This window comes from Scylla paramamosain, chromosome 34 (assembly GCF_035594125.1).
Source record: "Scylla paramamosain isolate STU-SP2022 chromosome 34, ASM3559412v1, whole genome shotgun sequence".
In the NCBI taxonomy this organism is placed as follows: Eukaryota; Metazoa; Arthropoda; class Malacostraca; order Decapoda; family Portunidae; genus Scylla; species Scylla paramamosain.
This window is the reverse complement of record NC_087184.1, coordinates 11,412,720-11,422,719: the sequence shown is the minus strand read 5'-3', so window position 1 is coordinate 11,422,719 and position 10,000 is coordinate 11,412,720. Positions and strand designations below refer to the sequence as shown.

General features: G+C 38.8%; 1 protein-coding gene across 7 annotated transcripts in view; it reads right to left on the bottom strand.

The window, feature by feature from the left end:
* Positions 1–8,473: 8,473 nt before the first annotated feature.
* LOC135090172 (neurogenic locus Notch protein-like) overlaps positions 8,474–10,000 on the bottom strand; it is a 190,033-nt gene continuing 188,506 nt past the window's right edge. For all 7 annotated transcript variants that reach the window (XM_063986596.1, XM_063986598.1, XM_063986597.1 and 4 more), the window contains one exon: positions 8,474–10,000. This exon is cut by the window's right edge and continues 259 nt beyond it. The gene's annotated coding sequence lies outside the window, so the exon portion shown is untranslated.

Sequence of the window (10,000 nt, the reverse complement as noted above, 5' to 3'; positions counted from 1 at the left end):
TTACTCTAGAGTGTGTGAGGCGCCCCGGAGGTGTTTAGAATGTACTCTGGGCGGAGGACAAGGCATGGACGCGTAAAGAACTCTCTGATGTTTTTTTTTTTTTTTGTGTGTGTGTGTGATTTTTAAGGATTTTGTAAGTCTCAGGAGAATTATTTTCATTTTCATTTTGGTTCTTTTTTGGTGCTTTGTTAATTTTGATTTTTTTTTTATTTAGGCATATGTTATTTTTTTAAGGATTTTTTAAATATTTTTTGTTGATCTTTATGGTGTCTGAATGGATTTGTTTTGATGCTGAGGAGTTTTATTGGTGACAGAATAATTTGCGGTCATTTAATATAATTTTAAAGACTTAAGACTTTTCTCTATTCATTCGTTTATTTATTTTTGTATTTTAGGCGATTTTTCTGGGAATTTCAATGGAGTTTTTTTAGTCTTTTTTTTTATGCACTAGGATATTTTTTTTTTATAATTTACGTAGGACTTCTAATGACTCGAAGGATATTTTTTATAGTATTTTTGTGGGATCTTCAGGACTTTAAGACGACTTTAAAGAGGTTTATAGGAGATTTTAGGACCTTAAGGGAATTTTAGACCTTTTAAGGCTTATAATCACAAACTAATTTAAGAGAGGATTGCATTTTTAGTAGAACATTCCGGGAAGTTTAAGTACTTTCTCTTCTCTCTCTCTCTCTCTCTCTCTCTCTCTCTCTCTCTCTCTCTCTCTCTCTCTCTCTCTCTCTCTCTCTCTCTCTCTCTCTCTCCCAAAGGACTTTTTCGGACTGTGCTAAGAAGTCAAGAAAAGAGAAGGGACTAAAATTAGGAAGAGGGGAAGGGGGAGGAGGAGAAGAGAGAGGGGGGAAGAGGAGGATAGAGAGGAAGGGGAAGAGACGAGAGGTAGTAAGGTAATGGGAAGGGAACGGGAGAGGAGAGGAGATGAGGCGAGAGAAGGGAAGGGAAGGAGAAAAAGGAAGAGGAGAGGGAAGGAGGTAAGTAAGAGGAAGGAAGGGGAGAGAGTAAGGTAAGGAAAGGGGAAGGGAAGGAGAAGAGGAGGAAAGGGTAATGAGAGGGGAGGAGGTAAGGGGAGGTGACAAGGAAGAGCAGAGGGGAAGGAAGAAGAGGAAGGAAGAAGAGGAAGTAAGTGGAGATGAGGAGGGAAGAGGAAGGTTCGAAGGGGAGAGTAGAGGAGAGGAAAAAAAGGGAAGGGAAGAGAAAAAGAAAAGGGGAAGAAAGAAGAGAGAAAAAGGAGAGGAGGTAAGAGGAGAGAAAAAGAAGGGGAGGAAAGAGGAGAGAAAAAGAAGGGGAAAGAAGATAGGAAGAGATAAAAAGAAGGGGAGAGAAAATAGGAAGGGACGAAGGGAAGGGAAAAGGAGAGAAAAAGAAGGGATTGGGAGAGAGAAAGAAACACGAGAGAGAGAGAGAGAGAGAGAGAGAGAGAGAGAGAGAGAGAGAGAGAGAGAGAGAGAGAGAGAGAGAGATAAGGGAGAGAAGGGTAGAGGAGGCGGGAAGGTTTCTCAAACGCTGTTGGACTTTGAAACAAATTTTTGGAAGAATTTTTAGTGTTGGAAATTCCCTCCCTTGACTCACTTCCGGTTCCGTGGCGCGTGGCTAATTAGCAGCTACACCTGTGCTGTCTACCTGGCCACACACACACACACACACACACACACACACACACACACACACACACACACACACACACACACACACACACACACACACACACACACACACACACACACACACACACAGTTGCAGTACTAAAGTGCCTGAAAAGTTTGAAGTGGTTACGTGAAAATTGTTGAAAATTAAAAGGGTGATTTTTTTTCTATAATTAAAACTTTTTGGACGGTTAATTTTGTACTGCAGTCACTTAATTTAGTAGGATTGAAAAGACAGAATCCATCTCTTTTTCTCATGTGTTCCTTCTTTAAACGTACAATTTTTTTTTATCTTGTACTAAAGCCACTTACTTTTATATTATGGGAAAACAGAATTCATTTATTTTTTTCATTTTTTTCTTGATCATGCATTTTTTTTATTTACTTATTAGTATTTTGACTTAAGAACGGCCACAACAATAAAAGAGATAATTGGAAACGTATAAGAAACTAATTAAGGAAAAACCTAGGCACTCTCTCTCTCTCTCTCTCTCTCTCTCTCTCTCTCTCTCTCTCTCTCTCTCTCTCTCTCTCTCTCTCTCTCTCTCTCTCTCTCTCTCTCTCTCTCTCTCTCATCGGCACAAACACCCCAATCCTTCTTAACTTTTTTCTGTATCCAGGTAAGCTCATTGGCACCTGTCGTAATGAACTTACCTTGCGGAAGCCTCTCGCTATGCTTACTTTTGTGCTTTTTTTGGATTCTTGTGTTTATGTATTCTTATATTTGTTTGTTGGTTATATTTGATATTTAAATTATTATTGTTTGTATTGTTTCTTTCTTGCTAAATTCGTATATGTGTTTCTTGTTAGGTTTGTTTGTTTATTTGTTTATCTATCTATGTATTTATCTATCTATGTATTTATTGATCTATCTGTCTGTCTATCTATCTATCAATCTGCCTATCTCTTTTTCGTATTTTAGTAATTATTTTTTTCCTCTGTCGAATGTGTGTTATTTTCTTTCTTTTTTTTCATTACTGCTTCACTTCTGTAATTCTTTCCATATTTTTCTCATTTTTACTACGCATTACTTTTCTTCTTATTTTTGCCAAGCACTGACTCACTTGTTGCGACTCTCTTTAGGTGTTTAATTGCTTTTCTTAATTACCTCTATGAGTAATTGTCCTTCCTTGCATCGTAACTTGTCCTTATTTTAGTCACTTATTTTTTAACTGATTTATTATTTTTATTATCTTTTTTTTCCTCTCTGTATATTTCTGTGTATCTTTGGGGCAACATTTTCTTTACAGTTAATAGCACAGTAGTATTTTTTAGTGTTTATTTTATTTTATTTATTTATTTATTTTTTTATGGGAAGTATTTAAGGAGTTTTAAAGCGACGAGGCTCGTAAAGAAACTTGTTGTGTGTGTGTGTGTGTGTGTGTGTGTGTGTGTGTGTGTGTGTGTGTGTGTGTGTTTGCGTGTTTGCAGGAAGGTACAAGTGCAGTGACCCAAAAGCTACAGTGTGTGTGTGTGTGTGTGTGTGTGTGTGTGTGTGTGTTTGTTATTTGATTCTTATCCTTTTATCATTCTTTTAATCTTGTTCCTTTTTCTTTTCTTTTTATTTCTCTTTCACTCCCTTCTTCCCATAACTCTATTTCTTTTCCTTTGTATCTGTCTTTCCTTATCTTTCGTTTAATCTTCTTTTTTCTTACTGTATCTCTCCATTTTCATTACTCTCTCTCTCTCTCTCTCTCTCTCTCTCTCTCTCTCTCTCTCTCTCTCTCTCTCTCTCTCTCTCTCTCTCTCTCTCTCTCTCTCTCTCTCGTGTATCTCTTCCTGCTAACTTTTCTTTTTCATCTTTTTTATTATCATATCTCAGAGTGCACTGTAGTGTTGGTAATGGCGACGGTGGTGGTGGTAGTAGTAGTAGTAGTAGTAGTAGTAGTAGTAGTAATGTTTATACCGATGGTGGTAGGTAGGGCTTATGGGTAATGTTTATGGTGATGGGAATACAGTTATTGTGGTAATGGTAGCGGTGGCGGTGGTGGTGGTGGTGGTGGTGGAGATAAGAGGGAAAATAAAACACATAATATCCATGAAAAAACACGTATCTTTCAGGGTATAAAAGGCACAGCGAGCGAAGATTATTCACTATACACACAGTCCTCACTGCGGCGAAGGAAAAGGAGGAGGAAGAGGAGGAGGAGGAGGAGGAGGAGGAGTGAAGACGAGAAGGGTTATTTTGGTTTTAAGATTGCAGGAAGATGAAAAGAAGGGTAAACATAAGGAGGAGGAGGAGGAGGAGGAGGAGGAGAGAGGAGGAGAGAGGATTATTTTTAGGTATAGAAGTCTAGGAAGAAGAGCAAAAGGAGGGTAAAGTTAAGGAGGAGAAGGAAGAGGATGATGATGCGGACACAAAGAAGGAAGAAAAGCATAAGTAGAAGGAATGAAGAGGCTGAAGAGGAGCCTTCTTGGATGTAGTGATAAACCAGGAAGAGGGAGAGAAGAATAAAAATGAGAAGGAAAAGTAGTAATAATAGCAGTAGTAGTAGTAGTAGTAGTAGTAGTAATAGTAGTAGTAGTAGTTGGAGGAGGAGGAGGATACTATTGTTATAAAAGAAGGAAAAAATATAAAAGAACAAAGAAGAGGAAAAGGAGGAAGAGGAGGCATGAAATATTTGACAAAAGAGAGATAGAGACAGAGAAAGAGAAAGAAAGAGGGGGTAGAGGTCTTACAGGATCAGTTATGCCCTTGTTTTTCCCTCACCCTCCTTGTTGTGGTGGCGGGTGAGGGGAGAGTGAGGGGAGGGGAGAAGGGGAGTGAGGGGAGGAAAGAGGAACGACAAGGGAGAGGGAATAAAAGAGTGGAGAAGACAAAGGGACGGAAGGAGGAAGTGAGAGGTGAATAGTGGGAAGAAGAGGGGAGGGAAGGATAGGAAAGACGATCAGAGTGAGGGGAAGAGGAAGGGGAAATGAAGGAAGCGAAAAAAAGTGAAGGTAAAAAAGAAAAAAAAGAAAGAAAGGGGAAAACTTTTATTAATATTTTCAGGTATTTTTATGTTTGTATCATTTTGAGTTATTTTTGTTTACTAGTTTTTTTTTTTTTAGTAATTCTATTAGTCGCAGGAGAAATATTTTTTTGTTTTATGGAGGTTATAAGTCTCTCTCTCTCTCTCTCTCTCTCTCTCTCTCTCTCTCTCTCTCTCTCTCTCTCTCTCTCTCTCTCTCTCTCTCTCATAATTATTAATCCTCTGGGAATGCTCTTATAAATCTCAATTATTAATTCTTTCATTTATTGTTCACCTTTATCATGTACCCTTAACTCTCTCCTCTCTCTCTCTCTCTCTCTCTCTCTCTCTCTCTCTCTCTCTCTCTCTCTCTCTCTCTCTCTCTCTCTCTCTCTCTCTCTCTCTCTCAATCATTCATCAAGCAGTTTTCAAGCATATTTTTTTGGTCTCAAGTTACGCAGGTGAGGTATTTACTGTCCGTCCTCCTAATGTGAAAGAATGCCAACAGAGAAAATGCCAACAAATGGACCTCTCTCTCTCTCTCTCTCTCTCTCTCTCTCTCTCTCTCTCTCTCTCTCTCTCTCTCTCTCTCTCTCTCTCTCTCTCTCTCTCTCTCTCTCTCTGTACTGACACCTCCATCAGATTTCAAAATGGAGAGAGAGAGAGAGAGAGAGAGAGAGAGAGAGAGAGAGAGAGAGAGAGAGAGAGAGAGAGAGAGAGAGAGAGAGAGCAGAAGGTGTCTTTAATAACTAGAAATTAATAATTGAAGTGTTTATGCTATTTTTTTTTATTCAATATTGTATTTCCTTCTTACTTCTTTATTCCACTCTTTATTCTTCATTATTTATTCCACATTTTCTTTGCTTCTTTTCACTTCACTGCATCTTTTCCTCTTCACTCTTTTTGTGTTGTGAATGAAGTATCCTATTTTCATTTCTCATTGATTAATCATTTCACTTTTTTTTTCAAAAGTTCTTCAATTTTTTTTTTTTTTTAGATTTTTCATATCTTTTTTTATGCTTTGTATTGGTCATTTATTGATTTATTGATCTTTACTCAGTTTATTTTTATTTGTGGAGAGCGCGGAGGAGGAGGAGGAAGAGGAGGAGAAGGAGGAGGAGGAGGAGGAGGAGGAGGAGGAGGAGGAGGAGGAGGAGGAGAAAGAAGAAGAAATAAAACGTAAAAGGAGAGATAAAGAAAAATATGTAGGAGATAAAGAAAGAAGAAATTAGAGACAGGATCAAGAAGTGGGCCATAACAGATAGACAGAGAGAGAGAGAGAGAGAGAGAGAGAGAGAGAGAGAGAGAGAGAGAGAGAGAGAGAGAGAGAGAGAGAGAGAGAGAGTGGATGGGGGAATCAGTAAAGGTCCAGTAAGATTGTGAATTCGGGGTCACGTGGGAGAACAAGACAAAGAGAGCCAATGAGAAGCCAGGGAAGGAACCCAACACGTGACGTCACACACAGTAGTCTATTTTGATTGGTCAGCTTCGGGTGTGGAGATTATTTACAAACACAGGGACTGGTCGAGAGAGAGAGAGAGAGAGAGAGAGAGAGAGAGAGAGAGAGAGAGAGAGAGAGAGAGAGAGAGAGAGAGAGAGAGAGGAAATATAACAATACTCTACAGTTTAGTACATTCACAGTAATAATAATATCCAGTAATTTTTTTTGTTTATATTTATCATTAATGTTCTTATCAATTATCATCTAATCTTCATCTCTAATATTTGATACTCGTGGGAATAGAAATGATTTATACTCTTCTACAGGTATTCCTCCATACATACATACATAACATACACCTGTTTGATAAAAACTTGGACTATGCATTATAAACCTAACTACCTATACACAAAACACTAATATTTCTACAACAGTTACATACTTTTTTTGTCTTAACCTTAGACTCACAAATCGGTGTTAATTTTTACGTATATTTCTTGCTTTTGAGGGCGAAGAAAAGTCGGCCTTCCCACACAAATTAATCCCAACCTGACATCTTACACCTGTTTTTTCTTACCTGTCCATTTTTCCTTCTATCTGCTTCACTTCTATCCTGTTTAGCTTTCTTTGATATCTTCTCTCTGGAGTCTGTTTCCTTTTTTTTTTCTTGTTTTGTTTGGGTTTATTTATCGTGTTTTGTTTTATTCCTCGTGTGTTCTTGTTTTCTCTCTCTTATTTCCTTTGTCTCTGGGTTTTGTTTGCGTTTTTACTTCCGCGTCTGTTTCTTTCTATCCTTTGGCTTGTGCATTATTTGCCAGACACTGGATACTGTGTGTGTGTGTGTGTGTGTGTGTGTGTGTGTGTGTGTGTGTGTTGCAGATGCTTCGTAAAAAGAGAGAGACAAAAAGTTCATATTTAATTGCATGAAAACTCGTATTTTGTTCTTCACATATAAGTATTTATTAAAATGGAAAATGAGACGAGCCTTTGTGTGAATATAGTAATATTTTTTTTCGTAAATTGATAACACCGTTAAATAAAATCTTCAATTCAAATTATAACTAAATATAACTTTGACCATACGTATAGTAGTAGTAGAGATTTTAAATTATATGATAAAGATATACGCTATTTATATTCATAACATGATAAACACCTTTGTACTCTATATACATCTAGTGTAATGATATAACGTGGCCTTACAGTATGTACCTATCCAACTCACTGATGACCGGGCGCCTTATGACTCCGTTGTTGTGGCGCTTGATAACTGAACCCATCATTAACTAATAACCTTTTATCACCCTTGACTCTTTGACTGCCATGAAAGTGTAATTTTGAAGCAGTGGCAGCAGAAGGAGTGATGTTGCACCTCAGTTTCAGTTTCAGTTGTATTTGGGTCAGTGAAATGTAGTCACTGAAATGAAGTAAAAGTTTAAGTCATTCGCAGTCAAAAAGTTAAAATGCTATCAATCTCACCTGTCCACCTCACCTGTCCACTTCACCTGTCCACTTCTCCTTTCCACTTCACCTGTCCACTTCTCCTTTCCACTTCACCTTTCTATTTCTAACATTCCTCTTTACAATTCCAGGTAAGCCAAAGATACACCGAAGCCAGACCCTCTTCACCTCCAGACCAGCTCACCTATGGCGTCCCCAGTCTCATTCCCACACTCCAGGTAAATTACGGAGCCTCACGTGCAATTAGACACACGCACCTTTAATTAACCTGTCCCTTATCTCCCCTGAACTGCCCTGTCTTGCTCTGCTGCGCGCATCACCACCCTCACGTCTTCACCTCGCACCTCACACGTTGCTCCCTCTTAGCAATTAACCTCAACAATTAAGCAGTCTTAATTCACCTGGTTCTATTTAACGCCACCTTATCCCTCACCTCTGCACCTGAATTGTTACCTTTCTTACTTGTGTCTTACCTTAATTAACTTCCCTCTACTAATTAACTTCTACTAATTAACTTGATTTGATGGACTTTTCCTCCTCCCGCCACGTGCTTTTGCCTTTATCATTGCAGTGCTTAATTAACCTGCATTCACCTGTATTACCTTCCCCGAACTTCCCTTCTCCTCGTGTCAGTCGTGCACACCTGCCCTGCCTCTCAATAACCAGCCTCACCTGTCTGAATGGGCCTCCCTCACCTTGCTGTTACCTGCTCTGCTCCCTTGCACCTGCCGCTAATCACCCCGGACAGGTAGAGATGATGTCCCATGCAGGTGTTGAGGTGTTAATGTTTCGTGCAGGTGTAGAATGCAGTATCTTCACCTTTATGGCATTGTAGTGTTGGTTACTTAATTAGTTTTATGGTGTCTTGTGGGAATGTTTGTGATATGTTAGGTTTGTTTATTTATTTATTTATTTTTTATTTATTTATTTTTTTGAGGCGCAGTTTGGTATGAATTTGTGTATTTCTTTTTTTTTTTTTCGCCTGTTAGATTCTTTAGAGTGTTCAGTGTGTTTTTTCTTATTACTTTCGTTTATCTCTACCTTTATATATAACGCTTGTTTTGTTTTGTCTTTAGTTGTAAGGGAAAAAAATATCGTGTGTTGATAATTGACTAGCCTCACGTGTATTATCTAACACAAAATTGACTTAAAAATGTGAATAATACATATTTTTAACTGGATATTATGTAACGCAAAACCCACAACTGGCTTAAAGGTGAAGATATTTCATTCCCTTCCTCTTCCTCTTAACCTGCGCCCCGCCTCTCACGCATCGCTCCACAGAAAACGGGACGCGGGGCTTCTCTGCGTACCGCCCCGAGGCTCCCCGCTCCACGCTCTTCCCGGAACACTTCACGCGGCTCTTCCCTTACGCCTTTTTTTTACCTGTTTGATTATTCCTCGTGTTTTATTCATGTTTTATTCGTGAAGTGAGTCAGGTCCGTGAGATCTGACCCGCGATTCGCCTTGGTGTGTTTGTCTTGTTTGTTTATACAAGAGTGTACCCGAGAATGGAGAGAAAACGAAGTGTGTTGTGTACTCTTTAGGAAGTCAAGAGATGGAGACTCATTTTCTATTTCCTACCGTGCTTTCGAGGGGGTACTTATGCATTTTTCATTGATGTTTGCTTTACTCTATGTACGGAAGGTAAGGGAAGGTAGAAAAGTTGGCCATGCTCGTGTATAAATGATTTGCTAAGGGCGCGCTTCCCTCCCCTCCTGCCCTTTTGTGTTCTATTATCGAGGAGAGAGAAAAGTGACTGGTCTGACCTGCACGCGAGGGTATTGGCGCGCCTCTCAATGATTCACCGCGGCTACCAGTGATCGACGCCAGAAGGGAAAGTCTCGCCCAACAAGAAGAAAAGTATTAAAATATATGTCGAGAGCGAGGGACGTGTCGTGAGGTTTGTTGGGCTCTTTTTCTTTTTTTTTGTCTGAAGGTAAATTATGTCATTATAAACACATTGGACTTAATGCTTTGTCTTCAGAATACTTTGTGTGTGTGTGTGTGTGTGTGTGTGTGTGTGTGTGTGTGTGTGTGTGTGTGTGTGTGTGTTTAAGAACGCTTGGTTTGGATTTGTCTGAAGTAAAGATTGTAGTTTTAAAATGTTATGGTTAAGTTTGTTTTGAGTTACATTATAGATTTTGAGACATGAATTAAAAAAGTATAGTTTTTAGAAGACGTCAGATTGAAATTTGTCTAAAGAAATATAGTTTTCAAAAGACTTTACACTGAAATTTGTCAAAGTAAATCTGTAACTTTTAAAAAGAAGTCAGACTAAGGTTTGCTTTAAAATTAAGTATAGTTTACATAAGAGAACATGGACATTACTTTTCCATACAAAATGTCATTATTATTATTATTAGTCTTATGTTTTCCTTTGCTTGAACATTTTTTTCATCTTATTCGTGGTATTTGTCTTGCTCTGGCGCATTATATCCCCGCTGGTGCTGGCGGTGGTGGTGGTGGTGGTGGTGGCGGCGGCGGAG